This window comes from Corvus cornix, chromosome 5 (genome assembly GCF_000738735.6).
Source record: "Corvus cornix cornix isolate S_Up_H32 chromosome 5, ASM73873v5, whole genome shotgun sequence".
Classification (NCBI taxonomy): Eukaryota; Metazoa; Chordata; class Aves; order Passeriformes; family Corvidae; genus Corvus; species Corvus cornix.
Genome location: NC_046335.1, coordinates 48381885 through 48404138, shown reverse-complemented (window position 1 = coordinate 48404138; position 22254 = coordinate 48381885). Strand labels below are relative to the sequence as shown.

The window sequence follows — 22254 nt, the reverse complement described above, 5'->3', positions numbered from 1 at the left end:
AACCTCTGTGAAGATACCACAGATTCACAGCTCATCGAACAGATCCTTAGAAATGTAATGCAATAGGTCAGGGTTGAATGAGGACAAGCTTGTTAATACTCACCTCTGGTATGTGCTTTGACACCCATTTCATATCTGGGCGAACACATGACAAATGGGATTTTAAAGGGATGTGCTGGCATAGAGAACTAAGTCCCAGAACCGAGTTTCCGTGGGTTTTGGTTGGGGTTTTCTTTTTATTATTGTGTCCATTTTAAAAAAAAAAAAACATGATAAACTTCTAGCATGCTTATATGCCTTAATAATACCAATATGCTCTAGTGAATAACTGCTTGATTTGCAGCGATCTAATCTACTCTTAATCTAGGACTGAGTGATGCACTTTGTTACATTTGGGCTCAAATAACAGCTCAGGCCACAAAATGCCCGTAGGTTTTTTTGCTGCCATGAGTGAATAGCAGCTGGGAGTGGGACATGAGTCAGTTTTATGCTCTCAAAACCCAGTGACACAGCATTCCCTAGGATTGCCATTTGAATGACGTGATCCCCAGCAAGACAGAAACCAAGAATTCCAAGATGGCTGAAAATTAATTTCTTGACTGGGGGACTCCAGGGGTTCAGCCTCTATCCAAAATGCTCATTTTCTTCTTTAGACAGAAGCTCCTTAAATTATTTAATTTCTCTCTCTTTTTCCCCCTTTTTTCTGCTCTTTCTTCTACTCTTTAGGAGAAAATACAATGAAAAATCTGATGCCTGAGAGAGGTTAGGTTATGGCTGGTTTTTTGGCATATATTTGTGGTACTCAGAGGAAAATTGAGAATTCTAGGAGCACCACAGATCCAGTCTCCCAGTCAAGAAGTAACCACTGTCACCCCTTTTCTGTGGCATTGGGAGCCTCCTATCTGCGCTGAATCTGAAGTACTGAGCAAGATATCTGAAGGGGAAGATGGGCACTTCCAACTTCAAAGTCCTGCCCACTCTTTAACCCTTGGCACTGCAAAAGCATTGAAGTTGGGCAGTAAGACTCTGCTTTATGGCCTCCTACTCCCTTCTTCCAGCATAATAAAAAGGCCTCAATTGTCATTGCAGTCTCTGACCCATTGATCCACAGGGATCCTAGAACACTGAGTAAATTCTAGGCAAAAAGATGTAATACATTTTAGAAAGGGAAAAGAAAGCAAGCAGAAAAAAAACCCGTGGTAGGAATAAATTGTTGCCTAAAATATCTGTTAGAAAGTAGTGAAAAGCACATAAAACTGCCAGAGAGAGCATGAGTGGGAGCAATTTATATGTGCCTGGCTCTCATCCAAGTATCACACAGGACAGCAAAAGACAGTAAGGCTGAGCAGAACATCAACAAACCTGAAGGATTTCAGCAGAGGCTAAAATGTTTTTCCACCATAGAGAAAATGCTGGTTTTTTTCAAACACTTTGTACAACTGGTAGGGAAGCAGATACAGTGATTTAAAAATATGAGGTGCCAGAGATTTATACTTTGCAGCTGGTTTTGAAAACATGAGGCGAAGCACCCTAGATGGTACATGAAACACTAGTAATTCTGGATGGAAATGGCTGTTGAAAGATGAGATTCTACAAAATGAGGAAGCTGAAGAACAGATAAGTTCAAGATTTCTACAAGGAAATACAGATGGAAAACTGAGCAGATCATCAGGTTTTCATTTCATCACTATTTATTCCCTCTCTTAAAAAAAGACACATTTTGCCCAAACGGTGCCCATTACAGATGGCAAACTCGTGATGCTTCAAGTGTCACAGTACAAACTAGTGGCAGTGAAACCTACAAAAATACCTCATTCCTGCATCCCCCACTGCCCAGGTATCGTTTGCTTTGAGACAACCGTGCTGGAAGGACTGCAGTGAAAGCCTGCAGACAAACAGCTATCTTCAGAGTCTGAAGGACAACTCTTCCTTCTACAAGAAGTATCTTTTTGCTGACTATTCTAAACGAACTGGGGGATTTTTTATATGTATATATTCCTTAATTTGTGATTCCAGGCAGGGATTACCAGAGGAAACACAGACTGGAGATATATCTGGAAAATGTGCATTCATGAAACTCTTGCAGTGATGAAGTATTGAACATGACAGTAGGTTGGACAGAGATCTGGATAGTCCTTCAACAGCTGTGCATCTTGGTGATGAAGTACTGGGGAGAAGTGAGAAGTGAATATTCTTGCTGGGAAATAAACTCCCAGAGATAATTGTCTAATTTCTTCTAGGCAGCAAGGTCTGGCTGCTGCAGCTGTGGAGTGCTGGAGGCCCACAGAAGCAGAGGCAGAAGCTAATTGCTATTGAACTGAGCCATAGGAGATTAAAAGTAAAGACCTTTGTTGTCCATGCTCCTGCTCGTTGGGGTAGGGCTCTAAAGCCACAAAGCTTTTGTGGAGGGGGGTTCAGCAAGCTGGTTGTGTTTAGTTGTTGTTTAGTCAGTTTTGCTTTCCATTTCCCAGGGGGTTCTGTACCCGTGAAGGGCTTGCTCCAAGACACACTGAACTCAGCGGTAGATTTTGGCAGTCACAGACTCCCAGTGACTTCAGTGGGCTCTGTGCCAATCTTGGACTGAATTGTCAGTCCCAAAGAGTAACATATTCTTTGGATACTACAAGAGAAGAAGAGTCTGGATTTCTGTGCATGGACCTTCTGCTTCTTGGGGCTCTATCAGAAAAGATGACATTTGCAAATGAGGCAGCAGTGGGACAATGGGCCCCCATCCTTGATTCTGCCAAAGCAGTATCTGCTTAAAGTATGAGATATTTTAAAGAGAGAAGTAAAAGCCACCAGAAGGCAACTTCTACTGTCATCACAGGTCTCTGATGTACCAGAAAAAGAGTCTTGCTGGTGAACAGCCTAGTTTATTATCATGCCCAATCTGCCTGTCATCATCCAAACACACATCCTGAAATACATCATTCACTTGTTTGCTGCAGAGATAATTGTACCCACTAGAAAAATGTCATTGTGTGCAATACCCTTTTTATTAAGCCAGCTTTACGCACTTAGCATGGAGAAATGTATCATCTCCCCTGAATCATACTTTCAAACACATTTACTTGATTAGAAATTAGCTCTGATGCCAGAACGAATAAAAGTAAAGCAAACAGAAGAAATGCTGATGTTGCTCTAATCTTAACCACTTTGAACAACTCTGATCTCTCTACTTAAAACAGCAAACATTGTTAATTACACAGAAAAATAACTCAGAGTGATTTGTTTCCTTTAGGAAAAACTAAGTAAGTTCTTTGTAGCTGATTTATGTTTCATTAGAAGCATGATGTTTGATGATCAGATTCTTTATATGCAAATAATTTCCTTTGTATTTCACAGTTGTTGGGAACAGCAAGCAGTGTTTGAGACTTCAGAAATGACACACCACAGTTATTCCTAAGTCTTACCGAAATATTGTATGAATAAAAAATTTTTCCATCCTCTGAGTTAAGTTCAAAAAAAAAAAAAAAATTCAAGGATCATAGATTGAGCACAGATGGAGAGAAGATTTAAACAAGTTTTGAATGTAGCTCTTAGAAATGAATAAAATCCCATCCATGCGGTGCACTGAGAAAAAACGAACCCAAAACCAAATAGTTCTTCACAACAGCTGAAAGGTTAGCACACAAATCTTAAATGGCACATCATGAGGCAAAGTTATAACACGCTGTTATAATAGTGTCTTTCCATCTTTCCCGCAGGCTCCCTTCAGGTACTGGAAGGCCACAATGAGGTCACTCCAAAGGCTTTTCTTTTCCAGGCTGAACAATCCCAGTTCTTGTAGACTTAGTGACATGCATTTATAAAGGTAATAATATTTGTAAAAGGATCAAAGGCATTCCAGGAGGTGCTACTGAACAAGACAGAGACTGTTCTCGCTGAGAGAACAAAATAATTTTCAATTAAAATTGTCTATTATTTTTATCTATTAAAATTCCACAAATCTTCATGCTATATTAACTTGAAACACTTGGTAATTTTAAGCTTTCATAACAAGTTCATGGTATGATCTGGAACATACTATGTAACAATGAATTTATTTCCTTGCTTTTAAAAACAAAAACAAACAAAACAAAACGAAACACAACACAGAAGCCTGGTTGTCTCCAGGGACAGATGGGTAATGGTCTCTTTTAAGCTCAGCAGTAATGGAGAACTAAAGGGTAGCACTTTGGAGACCTACTCCCAAAACTAATTATAGGAATTTACCAGGAAAAGGCAATGACAGACACAATTACAGACCTGGGTGGAACAGTATTTTCAGCCACGGAAAGCTGAAGGACAAAACTTTGAATTTGGCATAATTTCGGCCACAAAGACCACAAATTATTAATAGGTTATTCCAAATATTCCTCCATGCTCTGGAGAAATCAAGGTTGATTAATGCTGTAGATTAAAGCTGTCTCATCTGCCCTTCATTCTCATCCTCAGAGATTTTAGAAATAAATATTAAGGGTAAAAATCATATTCCCTTCGAACAGAATGGTGTTTTATAATGACCTATGTTCTTAACATGGTTGTGTGATTAAACAGATTATTTGTCCATAATGAAGAGAATTTTTATCAGTGCATTGCTCACTCAGTGGGTTTTGGGGGGCTGTCCTTGTTCTCAGTAAAGGGAGCCAAGCATGAAGCTGCTAAAGGAGAAGAGGGAAACCAGGATGCAAGCAACGCTTGGCTGAATGAAAATGTGATAAAGGAAAATTTCATCTGCTTTTACAACATTAAACTCCCAAGTCTGCTGCCCTGACTTAAGTAGCATTCATTCCTGAGGGTGCAGCATTTCAGCTCAAAGTGAACTAACTCTTAAAGGCACTTTTTCAAAATAACCAGAGAGGATTGGGGAGACCTTAATGTATTTATCACTCCTGGTGGCCTGTTGGTAAGGAGGATCCTGTTGCTCTGCAGTGTAGCAAACTTCTAGGGGAAAAAAAAATGATGCTTTCTTTGAACATCTCTCCATATTGTATCAAATCCCTAATGTGTTTGCTGTTCAATACCACACTCAGTAATAAGCTAGCTTTATCTTTCATAAAAACACACAAAGAAGTCCTTTTTGCCAACAAAATCATCACCAGGCACACCAGTGACTCAGCTGGAGAGAAGATGAAAGGCAAAAAACATTCCAGAACTTAAGATACCTGTTAATGGCAATGTTATGAAGAAATGTATCAGTATCCAGTGGTACTTAACAACAGTGAGTCTGTTCCAGAAGAAAATGTGTGGTTATAAATCACGTTTGTCTTTGGTGGGATTCTTCCTATTTAAGTTCTTCAGAATATTTGAGGAAGCTTCAGAGAGCAGCTTCCCTGGCTCCTCTTCTTGCTGACATCTCAACATTTCTAAAAGTAAATGCTTTATTTTGGAGGGGCCTGCGGACAGGGACAGGTGCAATGTTAGGAGTGGCTTTCTAGAGGAGCTCAGGGATAGGTATGGGAATCTTCCCACAGAATTTATTTTAAAATTTCTCTGTAACAGTGGCAGGAGAGACCAACCATTTCAGTATTATTAAAGAAAGTCTCTTTCTTCAGGTGCATGATTCTTCAAAAATCACGGAATGTGTCTTCCTGCCATTTGCAACACCCAAGATCCCAGATTCTTGCAAAACCCCCTATCAGAACTTCTGGCTTCGATGTGTTTTATTTTGTTGCCTGAGATGAGGCAGCAGTTTTGCTGGAGGCTTTATTCCCACCACTGAGGTGTTTAAAGAAGAATGTAATCTGCATGAAGGAAGATTTCTTCTCCAGACTGTCTGTACTTTCTCTTGAGAGCTGGCCAAAGAAGAAAGTATGTGTGTGGTGTCCAGGGGAAGAAGAAGTGGAGCCAGTGAAAAAACACTCTACTGTAAGATTGATCATTGCTCGGAAAACATGAGAGCTGAGCTTCTGAGGAACAAAATTACCAGGTTTTGAAGGTTACATGGACAAGTCTCTCTCTAGTCAATGAAAATATTATATGAATGCTGTAACCACTGTCTTAACTGACAAATAAAATGGGTAACTTTCAGACAAAAAGCATCTTTGGAAAGAAAAGCACTTGCTACACCCTGAGTTCTAAATCAGTTCTCTTGCATAAAGCTATCAGTGACAATCTCTGCTTTGAGATACTAAAAATTGTCCTGTTTTTTCAATAAACTGAGACTGCTGATGCTCTCATCTTGCTGCGTATTTTTATAGTAAAATATTTATCTTACACTTCTCAAAAGCATAAAAAACCACTTATTTTTTGTAGTAAGAGCCCTTGAACAGCTGCTGAAAACTCACCATTGATTAGGGTGTGCTGCTTGTGCATTCAACAGAGGGTGATGACCCTGGGGAGAAAATTCTGAGTTGCTGAGTCAGGATCAGAGCTCAGCAACAACCAGGATTTATAAACCAGTTGCTGGCTCTGATTCTCCAGAAGTTATCTTCATATCAGTGGACTATTACGAAGGGCTTGACTTGTACAGTAAATTCCAAGTGTACTGTCTAGAATCTCAGTTTTGTCACACATTTTTTTAAAAATTGTTTTGTGAATTAAAACAAACGGGCAACACCAGCATGTGGCCATTTGATTACTGACTGCAACACTTGTGGCACTTTAAAGTAATTTTGGTTTGTTTGAAGAATTTTTTCCTGGTTGTGCAGCACAAGATCTCGGGTAGCAAATGCTCAAGCTATAGGAAATGGGAGAAATTACACGGTTGATTTATGCATTCGTTCTTTCCACTAGGATTGGGAAAGCAATTTTGATAAGCAAGTAACTAAACTGCAGAGAATTATTTTCCTTTTCCAAATGTTCCTTTTCTCCAAGAAAAGCATGTTTTTCTGAAAGCTTCCTCAGAGTTTCTGGAAATATGACATCTCTGGTTAATTAGTCACTCAGCTGCACTTCTTTCATGATTCTTAGAAGAGTGTAGGCTACAACTATAATGCCATTTTTCAGATTAGGTGTCTCCCTGAATTATATTTGAACCCGATGGTAGAAAGAGACATGCTCTGATGGGGTCAAAACCAAAAAACTGATATGAAAAAGCCACTTCAGTAATATATGATGGAATAAATAATATAAAATACAGCAGACCAAATACAGAATATTAGCAGCATGTTATCAAAACTATCTCTTCTATGATACCGCCACTTTTCCCTACAAAGAAACAAGTGGCAACAACAGAAGTTGTGCTTATGTAAGAGAGCAATTCCTTTATAAAAGGAATAAAAATTATGAGGAATAAGTAGAAATCAAAAGTTACAAACAAGTTGGTTTTTTTTTTACAGGTCACCTTCATAAGATTATTTGTCTATAACTTGCTGCTTGACTAACAGAAGCAAGGTAAGATGAATACAAACCACTCCTTGTAACAAGGACGTTGGTTAGGGTTTTTTTGCTGGCAAATGGGAGAATTAAACTACAGGAGAGTGAAATGGATTTGGTCATGGACTGTTAAGGAGTACAAGACCTCGAAAAGTGGAAAGATTTTGGGACAGTACTTCTTTTAAGCATTTTTTTTTTCTGGGTTCAGACTGGAAGAGGGGAAATTGGGGCTAGGTATAAGGAAGAAATTCTTTGTTGTGAGGCTGGTGAGGCATTGGAATGTGTTGCCCAGAGAAATTACAGATGCCTCATCTGTGGAAGTGTTTGAGGCCAGGTTGGATGGGCCTCTGAACAACCTGGTCTAGTGGAAGGTGTCCCCAGGGCAGGGGGCTGGAACTGGATGATCTTTAAGGTCCCTTCCAACCCAGACCATTCTATGATTTTATGATTCTTTTAGAAGTGGAAAGGATTCAGAAAGGCTTGAGGGTAAAAATGTTGGAAAGGGATGACCTAAAATGCTAGTAAGTCAAGACAGAAATGAGGACAATGATGGATGTGGCTGCAGGAGATGGTCAGAAGCAGAGACTGGAAACAGCTGCCACTTGAGAAGAGAGAGCAGAGAACTGTGGTCTCGGTTCAGCGCTTTTGTTGCTGTTATTAACAACTTGCAAAAATATTTGGCTTGTTTAAAGCACCCAAACTGCTGGAAATCAGCTTTTCCTGAGAGCCTTTCCTTAGCTCTAGGTGTAGTTTTGGGCCACAAGGCCCTGCTGCTTGCTCACCACTCCCCAGGCTCCCAGGCCAGTCCTGCTGGCCTCCCAGCTCTCAGTCCATGCCCAGATGTGTGCAACGCTCGCAGATCTATCTGGCATCCAGAAGGCTATAGCCAAGCAGTTAAAATTTGTGGTTGACTCTTGTTTTAGATAAATCAGACGAGACTTAAAACACATGGAAATTTTTAAGTTAGAACAGCATCCAAAATCTACAGTCTTTGGCCCAGCACTGCCTCAGGATACAGCTTTTTTTTTTTTTTCTCTAAAATATTACAAAGGTCAGATTTTTTTTTTTTAACCCTTTCCTCTAAATTAACAGTGTATCAGTAGATAAACAAGGGAGCTTGGAATATTTTTCTCTCCTTGCATGAAGCCAGGAAAGGGAAGTTGAGGGTCTTGCCTCTAAATATAACTTTTATCAGAAACTACTAAAGATGATCAAATCCCCCTATCCTATTAACTGAATTCTCTGATATTTTCAAGAATTAGCTTATCTTCATTAACTATAGCCCCACCTTCAGGAAACAGTACCTCTTTGACCAGACACAACTTTCCTCTGTCTCTGTTTAAAAATAAGTCATGAGTTGGCAAGAAGGGAGGGGATTCTTTCTTTACAAGTGAATCAATGATACCAGAAGGATTAGAAGTTAATGTATCTACAAAAATTGCTGGATATCTATCCAGCACCATAATCATAAACAGCTTCTTAAATTATGCTTAAATTGAAATCCATCCTTATGGAGGATGGGAAACAGGCGTGAGATAACCAGAAATACAGTGGAAATACAGATCAAAGAAACCAGGAAAAAAAAGCCCCTTATCTTTGTGCAATAGTTTGCATAGAGTTCTAGAATAAATGGCAGTCATGTGCAGGGCCAAGAGGTGGACTCTGATGACCCTTAGGGGTCCCTTCCAACTCAGCATATTCTATGATTCCAGGATTAGTGCATCTACAGCACTGTGCAAGCCAAGGTGCACGTAAGCACAGCAGGTAAATCCTGTTATTGCCAGCACAACGTGAGGGAAACTGAGGCAGTACAGTCAGTGACCCACCTTCAGATACAACAAACGTTCTTAAGGTCAGCTTGGATGAGCTCTAAAAAAACCTTAAAAATATTTTCCCTGTCCTGGGCACATCTTCCAATCTCAAGGAAAACTTCAGAGCACATCTCTGGTTTTTATTATTGAGACAGAAGGTTGAAGAACAGGTTGCTTTCTCATTCTCAATCACATTCTTGCTCGGCAAAACGTTTCTCCGCGGGGTCCTTGAGACTGAGCACCCCGGTACCTGTCTGCAGAGTAAAGAAAGGCTCTCTGTTTAGCCAACAGGCACTTGTATTTCAGATGCTTCAGTTCCACAGATGTGAAGAAAACTCCCCGTGGTTCTTGCCTCTGGAGGACCCTTTCTGCTGGCTTAACTGTGGCAGTACAGCCTCTGAATATCACTCCATATTTTCCTTGTCAGAAGTTTGGCTGTCAGACAACAGCTTTCCCCTAGCTGTAGATTCCCGTTCCCGGTGTGGAACAGTGGCATATTTACAACACTTTAAAAAGTGAAGAGTACAAGACCCAACTGGCATAAAAATATGTCCAAAACTCTTCTCCACAACAAAATAAACCCCAAATCAACCCAACCCCCAATGTTCCCCTCCCCCCATTAAAGAAAACAAAAGTGACTAATCTTGACCTCTCTCCAAAGGGGAATGTTTTGCTTCTTGAATCCTTGGCTCTGGCTCTCATATGATACTGGGACTATGACTAATAACCTCTTGCCAGAGTACTGCTGATAATTTCACCATTGAGTAGCTGTTCTCATTCTGGGCCATCATAGTATGCACTTAAGTTGCCAAGATTTTATTTTTAGAAAAACAAAGAATAAGATATACACTCATAATCCCCAGTGTTAGAAATACATTTTTCAGCTTTAACTGTAAGGTTTTGCCTGACAATTTTTCCTCCTTCCTCCAAACTGTTCTTTTTCAGATGCCTGCTACGAAATGGTTCCCTTTTTCCTTTCTTTCCCTCAAACACTTTTTCTAATTCAAAGCAGATTTGAGACTGCTGCTCTTTTTAAAGCAAATCTGCCATGTATCATGTCGTGTTAGGTCAGCACTGCTTATGTTATGTTTCGCACTTCAGCCAAATGAGGCATCTATGCTGCTTTTCAAAGGGAATAAAGCCAGACTAGGTGCAGTGGCCTTTATGGCTGGAATAGATCCACAGGTTATGGATCTGATCTCATGGCATGGCACAGGGAAGGACACCATTATCTGCCTTTTTTGCTTAAAAAGTTAAAAACCAAGATAACTTCAACTGTTATCTCAAAAAAAGTGTTTTCTTTTGCCAGCTTCCTTTTCAGCATCCATAATCTACTAATTATTTGTAATTTGATAGTTACTGTGTGGGCAAAAAAGGGCATAAACCCCTTTGTACCTACAATGAGCTTAAAAAATTAATCACCATATGATGACTTCTGCAGCAATCAAAAATGGAAGGGGAAAAAAGAGTGGGGGAGAGAAAAGGAGAGAAGCAATTACAACAACAGTGAGTTTTGAGTGAGTTTTCCCTCAGGGCTGCTGGTAATTAAACTAACGGCAACATGAATCTCTGTTTGATGTGGTCATGAATTTGTTTTCAAAAGAAAAATCTTTAAAAAGATTCTTTCAAGAGAAATTTTTAGAGAACAAGCTCAGCATGAATAATTAGACCAGAAATACTTTGATAAATATTATGATGGAGAAGTCATTTATGGGCCATGGCATCTGAAGGTTAGAAATCCTGGTGATAAATAAGGTGGCAAGTTTGCACCCATTTTGAACACACAAAACCAGGGCTGTGTTCTTGTTTGCTTGAGCCTGCTCCTCAGAAAGGAGGCGGCCTCTTGTTTTGCCATTGCATTAAGCTTTACAAAGACACAGATGCAAGACAGAAAATTTCAGTGGGAAAGCTCAGTGGAACGAAAGAAAACCACACACAATTCCAAAGGCACTTTTCATTCCCAGGGGCTGCACAGAGATCAGAGGTGAAATTCAGTGGTGATAAAAAGTCTGTGAGCCCACTCTACTCCCCCAGCCTTTCCAACCATCATTCAATTCTGCTGAAATCATATCCCTGGAAATATCTCCTTCAGAATCCTCTAAAAATAAAACCACTTGCATTTTGTAGAAATTTAAGCATCCAGCAAACCCCACTGAAATCCAGAGAAGATGCAGGTGCTCACCCTCTAAAATCAACTTGGACATCCTCAAACCACATTTCATTCGTTTACTGAGCGCTTCAAAAAGTCGAGGCAGATACAATCAATCACAAGCCAGCAAATAACCAACGAGTGAAGGAGAATGTAATATATTTACCAGAGGAAACCCATGTTTACAAGGAAAAGAAACCGCTTGTTGGCTGTCATGGTATTATTCATAAAGGCAAACTAGGAGATCTTATGGATACCAGGAGCAAAACTACAACAAAGGCAACCAACTGCTAATGAAGAAGGGTTTTCAGTCAAATTTCATGGGTCATACAAAGTCATTACCATGCCTGCAGGAGTTCAACAGCTCTGCCAGTTGAATTTGGGGGGGACAAAGTGGTTATTTTGTTACGCATTTTGTAGTTTTAGACATTTTTCTTTAAATTTCCAGTTCTGAAGCCAACCAGCTATGCAAGAATATCAGCTTCAATTTCCAGAGTTAGCTTCTGACCAACTTTATTGCAGAGGAAACCTTGAAAAGAAGGTCTTCTGTATACACCAAGGTCTCAGAAAGTAGATTTTAAAGACCTGTATCTGTTCCCTTTTTTTCCTACTGCTTAAATACAACCTTACAGTGTTAAATCAATTTCCCAACACTTTGGAGGCTTTATACATTTTGAAAACTAAGAGACAGATCATTTGGCAGCTACTGGTAACAAGTTCTGCATGGGTTAACTTTCCCAATTGCTCCCACTGCAGGTTTCCCTCAGGTTTTGAGTCAGTTAAAATATCAAGGCTCTTTTCCATAACATTTTAAGCTATAATGTCTTCAAAAGTAAGCAAACGTTTCTGATAAAATAACATGCGTGAAAAATGTAATGGATGACAAAGATAACAAAAAATCCTTAGTGCTTTTCTTTGTCAGTAACTTCTTCTAGGAATACAGCCAGGCTGGGCATTTGTTTGGACTGGTAAACCATGACTCAAAAGTGGATCTCTTGGCAGCATAAGCAACTGCTCAGTGATGGAAGCAAAAAGCTCACAATCTTTCCTAGCTGATTAATCATTTTGACAGGCCTTCTGAAGACTAAATGATCTGCCCAGCTCCAGATGTTAGATGTGCATCCACCTCTTATTCTTCTGGTTCTTAGGCAGTAGCCTGAATTGTTCATTCTCAAGATAATAATGACCATTTACTGTTCAAAACTAAAAAGGGCTTTGGGCTTTGTAATATTATATTATGATAGAGGAGGCTACTGAACAAGATCACACAGCACTAGAGTCTAGACATGATGAAATGCTAGAAGACTCTTCAGGCAGAGGTGGTGACAGTCTTGAGCACAAAGCTTTGTGATGTTTCCCTTCTCCATTTCCACCTCCTACCAGAACTGTTATCAATTGCACAAAGGCGGAGCAGGAACACGTGGCTGGCTCTCTCTCATCACGCCCCTGCCATCGAGGGCTGCACTAACCCCCGTTAAATCAACAACAAAATGTAGCTTCTCGGTGATGGGAGGCAGCATCTGTTTCACAGCACAGGGTAACGCTCCTCAGCATTTACAGACAGGAACAAAAAGCAGCAACACAGTGAAAGCAGGGCAGAACGTCACGATGGCAGAGAGAAGGTACTGAACCCTGTCTGAGACAGCCAGAGAGTGCTACGAGATCTTCAGTGGCTACAAGTCATGAGAGACACCACTTTAATTGTCATGTAAAGGGGTCATCCTCCACAGAGGGACCAAGTTTGTCTTGGGCATCTGCCAGGAAGGACTTCATTGACAGTGGCACTCCAGGAAGGGAATACCAGAGAATCAGCACCCCGTGTCTGAAGCAAGCTGAGCCTGCTCCTCCTGGAGGTTGATCACTGGTGTTCACATAGGCCACACCATGCTTTACTTGGAAGATCTGGGTATCACCACAAAAACTGGTTTAGCTGCAGGCATTTCCTATTTTCCCTTTGCATATTTTCCTTAAATGAGTGAAAGAAGTTATGCTGAAGTAATTTATTTTCTTTTTTCTGCTAATCTCTTTTGTTAAGTAGTATTTTTGCCCCAGCTCAATGGAGAGAGTAATCAATTATTCAGGAGAAATTAATTCACCCCTAATCACACAACCTTTGAAAAGAAGTTGTCCTATAGTACCTACTAAGGACTTTACAGATCAAAATGCTAACATAGTTCTGAATTAATAAAGATTTTTTCATCCATTTTCATGGATGGTTTTATGTGATTTGACTAACAGCTTTAGCTGTGACACATCTGCTCTGAAATGTGAAAGGGCTTTACTTCAGTCTCAAACATCACAGCTCCTTTCAGGTGTAAGATGCTGCTGTTTATAGTACCTGAATTGTTGATTTATATTTTTATGGAATCATAGAATGTCCTGGGTTGGAAGGGACCCTAAATATCATCTAGTTCCAATACCCCTACCATGAGCAGAGACACCTTCCTCTAGACCAGGCTGCTCAGAGCCTCATCCAGCCTGGACTTGAACAATACCAGAGCCATCAAGAAATAAACTTCTCAAGTTCTATCTAAGTTTTAAGATAAATCCAGAACAGCAGTGGGAATAACAAAAATTATAAAAATAACCAAGTGCTTCTGTTTTCATTTTTGACCTCCAAGCCTCAGAATCCTCTATCACACACAGTATTCATGGCTGAGGAAATGGAAACAATAGAAAGTGAAATGACTTGCCTCAGGTTTCTGCAGAAAATGATGTCAGAGCCAGGAATAGCACCCACACCACCTGAAACCCCGACAATAACCACACCAATGCATCTTTCTAGCATGGACATGGACTGTCATGATGACACAAGTGTCTGACACTGCCTTTTAAAAGCTGATTTTCAGAGAGGACAGAGGAGGTCTGGTTGCACTTACTCCTCTCTGGCTCAGGGAGCACTCACAGTGCACACGTGCAAGTGAGTAGACCATGTACGACCAGCTCTGATACGCATTATTTATACAACAGTTCTACTGACTTAAAAACTAATGAATCCACAGCCTGCAGATGATGTGCAGACACACAGACACATCATCACAAATATAACTTTATCTTGATTCTTTGTGTTTTTTCCCCCTGCTGCTGCACAACAGAGCATCTAGTACAATAGCAAAATAAGCCTCTGGCTAAAGCGTAATCTTGCTTAAATCACAGCCTTTCTCCAAGGCAACTGACACATAGAAGTAAGTGCCATTTTCCAGGGAACCATTTCTACAGGAATATTTCACACAGAGGAAACGCTGTCAAGCTTGTTTGCAACGCAGTGCTGCAAAATGCTCCACACTTCCCTTACTCTCTGAGTGCCCTCGACTCCTGGTGAGCTTTTCACTGAGGAAGATCCATGTATTTGGATAGAAGTGAAACACATAGTCTGTAACTTTGCACAATACAAGTGAAAGCACAATACAAGAGGTCAAAACGAGGTTTCTCTCCTTATGTATTGTAATTATGGTCTGTTTATAATTCTACAGTTAATTTAGGGCTTGTATGTCCCCGCTGGACAAAGCAGCTTGCCCTGTGTGGAAAAGGACATTATCTCAATCTTTGCAGACTGTCCCTGAGCCTACAAACGCTTTTGTTAGTACAGTGAACACCTGTACTAATTACGCACTTCACTCACTCAGGGGTCACTGCTCATGGCAAAGGTTTTAAATCAGCCACCCCAGGAGACAGACATCATTATATTTCTGGAGCAGTCATTCCAGTGCTGCAAAACTGGGCAACCCTGGAAACAGATTCACACTCTGAAGCCTCTAAAGGTGAAAGACTGAGATACCCCATTGCTGGACACAGAATATTGGAATGAACAAGAGAAAATGAAGAGAGTAATCAGAAACTGTTGTTGAAATCTTAAGTTTAGCAATATTTTTAGTGATTCTGTGATTCTTCTGACTTCCATGTAAATAACATTTTTTTCCCATCCCTCACTGTATACCAATACCTGACTCAGCAAGACTTGTAAGCATGTGAGAAGTGTAAAATAACTTAATTTTGTTCACTTTGTGATTATCACGTGCTATTTATGCACCTACAGTTATGCTGGAACTCAGATGCCAAGGTCAGCATTCACTTCTTTCATGGATGTAGTTCCCCATGAAGTTATGTTCAGTTCTTCCCAGAGAGTCCCAGTTCACACTGATGCTAATCAGTGCTGGTACTTCCCTCAGCTCAATATGCAAAACTTGCAGAATCAATGGCATATTATGTGAAAACCAGCATCTAAGTGGCTGTAGGGGGCAGAGGTATCTGCATTTTACATTACTCTTCTCCTAATCACTGCATGTAAAAGCTGTCAGCAGGTTTGTCACTGGGAAATCGCAGAGCAGAAGGTTACTTTGGGTAGGTGCTGCCTTCAACTAAACACACCCCAAGGTGTCATGCTGTCCTCAGTATACAAGTAACAGCATCTACCCAAGGCAAGGAGCACTGGGGGCTTGGGCAGAGCTCTCCATCCAGGTTTTTGCAGATGCTCTGCACCCCCGTGCCATAAATGGGGCAAATAAAAGGGAAGCAGAGGCAGGATTTGTTCAGAAATAGCGAAGAACAGGAGCCAGGGCAGAAAAATAATGGAGCCAGGGCAGAGAAGGAATCCTTGAAGTATTTGGCATTTTCACAACTGCTTCCTATGTGAATGCTAAAAAGGTTTTCAAGGATGCAAATGACCAAATATACAAATTCTTCCTAAAGTGCCTAGGAACTCTAACACTCAAGCTAAGGGCAACGAATCAATGTATTTCCTATCAAATTAACTCCTAACTCTTTAATCTGTACTTCATCTTTACAAGCGCACAACATAAATTTTCATGGACATGTAGATGCAAATTTTTTCTTCCATTTGTGCGACCCTTTTCAGTCAGATTCATTAGGCAACGTTAGAAAAACAATAATGCCTTGAGCTCTGTGTACTGCATGAACCTCTCTCTCCCCCTCCGCTGACTCAGGAACGGGACATGTTTTGCAACAATGTCGCCTAAATATACAATAGTCCCAGTTCACTCCTCTTTCACTCCAGAGTAAATGAGGAGTAAACTTATTGATGTCAATGGGATTAAGGTAATATAAATGCCCTGAAAAGATGGATCACAGTTAGCACTCAGAAGAGCACACTCTAAAGGTTTGTCCACTTGCACGCAACATATCCCCTACAGTAATAGAATATAGTAAATGACACATATCACTGCAAAGAACTCCTGTGACTAAATGGTGCATTGTGTAAGGCAGACCTTTCTTCAGTGCACAGAGACAGCCTTTTCTTTTACTTCTTAAAACCCAACCCTGTCATGCAAATTCTAGCCAAGCCTTCACTGTTCTGTTATTTAAATTTCTTAAACCTTCACAGCTTCATAGAAAACATACTATTAAAAAAAAAATCCAACTTTAACAGAAAACACCAAACTTGGCAGGGTGTATTCAGACAAACTATAGTTTTGGAAAAGAAATTGCAAGGTTTCTAGCATACACTGTAAAAGTAATGAAAACCAAAAGGTTATCTGAAGTGTAATTTAAAGAAATGTGTTTGCATTGTATTCAGATAAAACAATCCTGAGGCCATGTGTAGAAGTCCTGGACTGCAGGACAGTAATGAGTTTGTGAATCAGGACTGTAAATTCCCTTGCTGCGAATGTGGGAGCCATCAGGAGCACACAGGATTGAGTCAGCAGTTACCAAGGCACACACATACAGCACAGGCCACTCAAGTCTCCAAACTGCCATTTATCATTTCCTGACAGAACAGTTTCTTGGCAAGCCTCCTTTAAAAACAATTTTTTTCCAAAACAACCAACCATTCCAGCAGGCTATGAATACCACTGTAATTTGGTCTATTTTTCATATCAAGTAGACTATAGGCTCTGGTTTTCAGTTAATTAAAGAAACCTTCTTTTCAGATTTCCAAACATCGCTTGCAGCAGGGTAGAACCCACAGTGAGCCAGCCCTAAAACAGTGCCAGTTGCAGACTGAACTGTATGGAAATGGAAGGAAAACCCCCTGAAACATAAATAAACCCAGGGTTTGAAGTTGCAAAGCCCAGCTTACACAACACCAAATTTAGTTGCCCTGCCAAACTGTTAAATTTGGTCTCAGATGAAAATTGCTGTCTTGGGCTTGACTGTGTTTCATTCTCCTGAATGTGTCTTGGCTCTGAGCTGTGTGCCAGAATTTGAACTCCATATGTTGTTGTCGTTGTTATTATTCCTACTAACACTAACAGCACTTTAGGAGCCTTGTCTGAGGTCCGCACACACACACACAGAAACAGCCCTTGCCTTGAAAAATGCATGATCTAAAGAGATGAGATAAAAACAAGGGGTGGGACAGAGATCAGATTTTCATTCCTGTTTTATACATATGCAACTGAGATATGGAGGGATTAAATGTCTTTCCTGTGCTCACACATAAAGTATCTGGGGCTAAACCTAGGAACTGAACCAATGTTTTTCAGTTCAAATCAACTTCATCTTCCTTCATTAACCTTTTACTTACTAACTACAAGTCTACTCCAACCCGTGTTTACAAGCTGAGATCTCAGATGCATTCAGCCTTTAGGCACACAGGCTCCAAGCACAGGAAGGGAACAGCACCCCTCTAACCTCTTGCAACAATATATATGCTCATATAGCAGTAGTTACTCAGGAACTTAGTACTTGAAGCTTTAGAAAAATCCAACTCAGGAAATAAAGTCCCATATTTGATTTCCTATTTGGTGAGGGAAGCCTGGATTCTGCTGTTTCTCTGCAGAGTCCTCTGTGCAAGCAACCACAGAAACAACAAACTGTGCCATGCTTCAGGGAAAAAGTAAATAATTACTTAAGGGATTTCTCTAAACATCTGACCTGCAGCTCACACATTCTTACTAAAAAAAGGGAAAGGAAAGAAAAGAGTAGTTATGCATGTTTTAGTAAAGAACTTTGTCTTCAGGAGAGTTTTGTCAGGCTTGGTGCTGTGACCATTTAGCTGGGGAGCCTGTTCCAGTGCCCAAACACCCCCTGGGTGAAGAACCTTTTCCTGATGTCCCACTTGAATTCCCCCTGATGCAGCTTCATTCCATTTCCTTGTGTTCTGACACTGGTGGCCAGAGAGGTGATCAGCACCTCCTCATCTGCTGCCCCCCTTGCCCTAAGAATGGGTGATTTTAGAGGCTCTTACTTTCATCAGATAAAAAGTCAAGGTTTTGTTTTGTTGTTGGTTGGTTGTTCTGTTTGGGTGTTTTTTAACAGAAAAAATAAATGTACCTGAGATTCAACTTCCAGGTGAATTTCAAGTCTTCATTCCAAAACACAGATATAGGAGAGCATCACAAAACACTTACTAGGCTTAAAAATAACCACAATAATATGCACAAAATTATGCATTTCTTCCTATCTTTCTGCTTGGAATGGCTGAAGCTTTTCAGCTGAAACATTCCTATGAATTTTAGTCTGAGATGCCCAAAATGGAAAACTTCAGGTCAGGTGGCTAAATATGCACACAATTAAAAAGAAGTCTTATAGTGGGCAATGTCTTACAAAGTTTTGGTAAGGCTCCAAAGCACTCCTGATGGCCAAAACCAAGAGGTGTGTATGTATAATAAATCCCAAAATACAGTTAGTGGAAGATAAACTGTGCTTCACTACTTGGCTTCTACACCACACTTTTGGTTACTTTTACAGAAAAAGGGCTGCCATTACTTGCCTTGGTCAGAAAACAGAATTTCTGTTGTATGGGAAACTATGGAATATCACTTTTTTTTTAACCTCCAAAAATACTGAGATATTTCAAGGAATGGAATTGGCAAACTATTTTAAGTTGGAAACAGATAAATGGCTTTAGTTTAATAATGAATGTTGACAGTACTGAAACATTTAATTAAAAAAGTAAAACTCTATCACTATTCCAAAGGGCCTGAAAGGAATAGAAAGACAACAAAACAGACTAAGTGCAGCCTTTCAATGTCCTTGGATCAAAAAGCTGATCACAACGAAAAAGCCTACATCAATGATTCCAAGAAGGTTTGATGGAAAATGTTATCCAAGTAGTCTTCTTCACATAAGACAACACAGAGGTTTGTAATGGAACTTATTTTCCCAAAAAGGCTGATTTTTGCCACCTCTAAAATAAAGTGTTTAGGACTTCTTACTATTTGAATAACATCCCCTCTCCATGACAAAGCCCATCCATTTCTCAGTCCTTACCTGCCACCAGTTTGCCCTCCTGAGATGTTGCCCCAAGTGCCTGCACACTGGGGAAGCACTTTGGAGAGACCTCTGAAGAAGGCTTTGAGGCTATCAATTCTAAAATACTTTATAAAACTCCAGAATTTTGTTTCTCTAAGTGGCTCCAACTAGCTCTTTCCAGCAGAAATCCCTGGGGAGACAAATTTGTCTTCCCTGTACAGAACTGCAACTGCTAATTCTGCAGAGTAATAAGATTGCCAAAAACCTTTGTATGGTTTTTGGGTGGCTGAAGTGCACATTTCTATCTCCAGCTTTGTTCAAGGTGAATAGGTAGCTCTACCTGGGAGTCTTACATGCAGACTGTGTTTTGGGATCAGTCTGTGAAAATACAATGGGATGGAGGTCCTCTTAAGCTAGCCAGACATTTGCCATTGACTTTAAAAGCAGCAGAAGCGCAGTCAAGAATAATTATTTTTTATCAACAACACACTTACTTTAGGATTACTCCCAGGAGCATTCAGGTCAGGGCTGGCCCTGGGAGTGCTTCAATCTGCACAGTCAATTAGTGTCAGTGCTATTCTACTTTTTCAAATTTTGACTAAAAAAAGTCTCTCCAAGACTTTTAGTTGTAGAAATGGATGGAAAATATAAATCCATCCAATGATTAGAGGTGAAAATTTTCCATTAATCTCTGGTCTTACTCAGCTTCAGTGATACAAGAAACCATCTTGACCCTATAGCCCAATTTGTTAAGCCAGTTCTTGTACACATTGATCTGATTACCAGGGAAAATACAGAGGGAAAAGAAAACAGTAAGAGCTGGTCATGTGGTTTTGTGAGACATGGATCAAAAATCTCAGCCCTGGTTGTCTCTTGAGGATGGCAAGAAACTTGGGTTTATGAAGGATAGCCCTGCTGAGGAAGACTGCAGAGAGATCCGTAGGCTGCACAAGGAAACTCCATGCTCCATGCCGCACCTGGCAACACCAGTGGAGAATCTCAACCGCTCCTGACAAGACCAATGTACCACCAGAAACACCATGTAAAAGGAATTTAACACAGGCAAGGAAGATGCCAAGGATCACGGTTTGGAAAATCCTGCTGCACAGGGTAATTCTGGAAAACATGGAGGGGCATTGCCCTTTGAAGGAACCTTGCTCCTTCAGGGAGGGTTCCAGCATCTTCTGGGCGCTTCCCAGGAATACTTGCCCCTCGACTTGCAGTCAAAGTTCATAAGGATAACACCTTTTTCCTGGAAATCAGGGTGTGCCTGCTAACTGTCTGAAATGCTTTCTTAATGAAACCTTTACCTCTGCTTCCAGCAGGACTCTTGTACCAGGCCGCTGACCTGGCTGCTGGAAACCCTCCTCAACCATCCACAGGATCTCCCTCTTTGGCTATAAAGATTTCTATATAATTTTTTAAATCCTGTTTTCTAGACAGGCTCTCTAGTCTGTGTAATCATGACACTGCTTCTGATATGAATGGTTCTCCTTGCCACCAACCTCCTCCCTGCCTTTCCCCCAAAATAAAAAATCCTGGTTGAAAACCAAAACAAATAGTAGATTTTTATCATGCAGAATTCGTTAATAATACTTTCCCTGAAATAGTTCCCAGGCCTTTTATAATGCTCAAATAAAAGCCCAAACATTTACAGCCAGTACTTTAAGCCAACTAATAATTTATTTGAGCCATACTGAAAAGCTCAAGAGGGATTTTGAATGAAAAATCTAGTGAATAAACTGATAGCCAAATACTGCCTTGGAGTCCCGCCACTGTAATACACAGGATGCACGGAGCTCTGTTGGTGACAGAGACATACACTGAAAAACAGCCAATGAGATAATAGTTAAGTCTTGTCAATCTGAAGCAGAAAAAATAATGCCTTTGAGCAAACCATGAGCTTCAATATTTCCCAACTTCAGTGGCACACAGATGATTAGGTGTTAAACTCCTACTGCCTTAAAAACTTTAAGAAAAAAAAAAGGTATTTAATCATTTGACAGTAAGATAAGAAAGGCAAAAACTCTGCTTTCAGAACTTCATGGGAAACTTAATACATGGAAAATTCCCAAAGATTCTACTGAGTGTTACAGAATCTGCATGTACAGACCAGGATTAAAGCTCACAGAATTAGATAAAAGGCGGAATTTTTTTAAAGTCACTTCAAAACTATAAAATTGCTTTGAAGTGTCTAAGCCAAGCTGATTTTCAGGACTCATCTGCCATCTTGCCAAATGTAAAATAAAATATATATCAAGAAGTAAAGGATTTTAAGGCATGTAAATAAACGATCTTCTCAAGTTATTAGTTTGCAATGTGAACTTAAGAACATGAAAAAATTTATTCTGTAACCGTAAAAGTGCTTCCTTCCTCCTTTTGTTTTGTCTCAGATTTTTCACCCTACTTCATAGCTGAAAGAAAATGAATTCATATAAGAGTAGCAACATGAAAAAATAGTCTTCACAATTTACTGCACAGTAGTTTGTTTCCAATATTGCAATAGATGGGAGTTTGAAGCACCCTGTGGCTTTGGCTGGAGCAAGAGCACTGGTTTAGCCTTGATTTGAACCTGCTGTTTACAACACACTGTAAGCCCTTCCCATATGGCTGACTTTTAGTGAGGTTTATGTGAAAAAAAACCCCACTGCCAACCGAACGCAGGAAAAAGGAAAATACTTTGCATGTGTAGATTTATTTTTACAATTGCTTTGGAGTGCAAAATGAATGAATTTATATTACAGAAAACGTACATTTTACTCTGACAAAATGATTGTGCTGCTCTTTTGCTTGTTATTTGGCTTGCATGTAACACACAAAAGATGTGGGAAGTTCCAGCTG

General features: G+C 40.1%; 1 protein-coding gene across 1 annotated transcript in view; it reads right to left on the bottom strand.

Moving 5' to 3' along the window:
* KCNQ1 (potassium voltage-gated channel subfamily Q member 1) overlaps positions 1-22254 on the bottom strand; it is a 336181-nt gene that overhangs the window by 2180 nt on the left and 311747 nt on the right.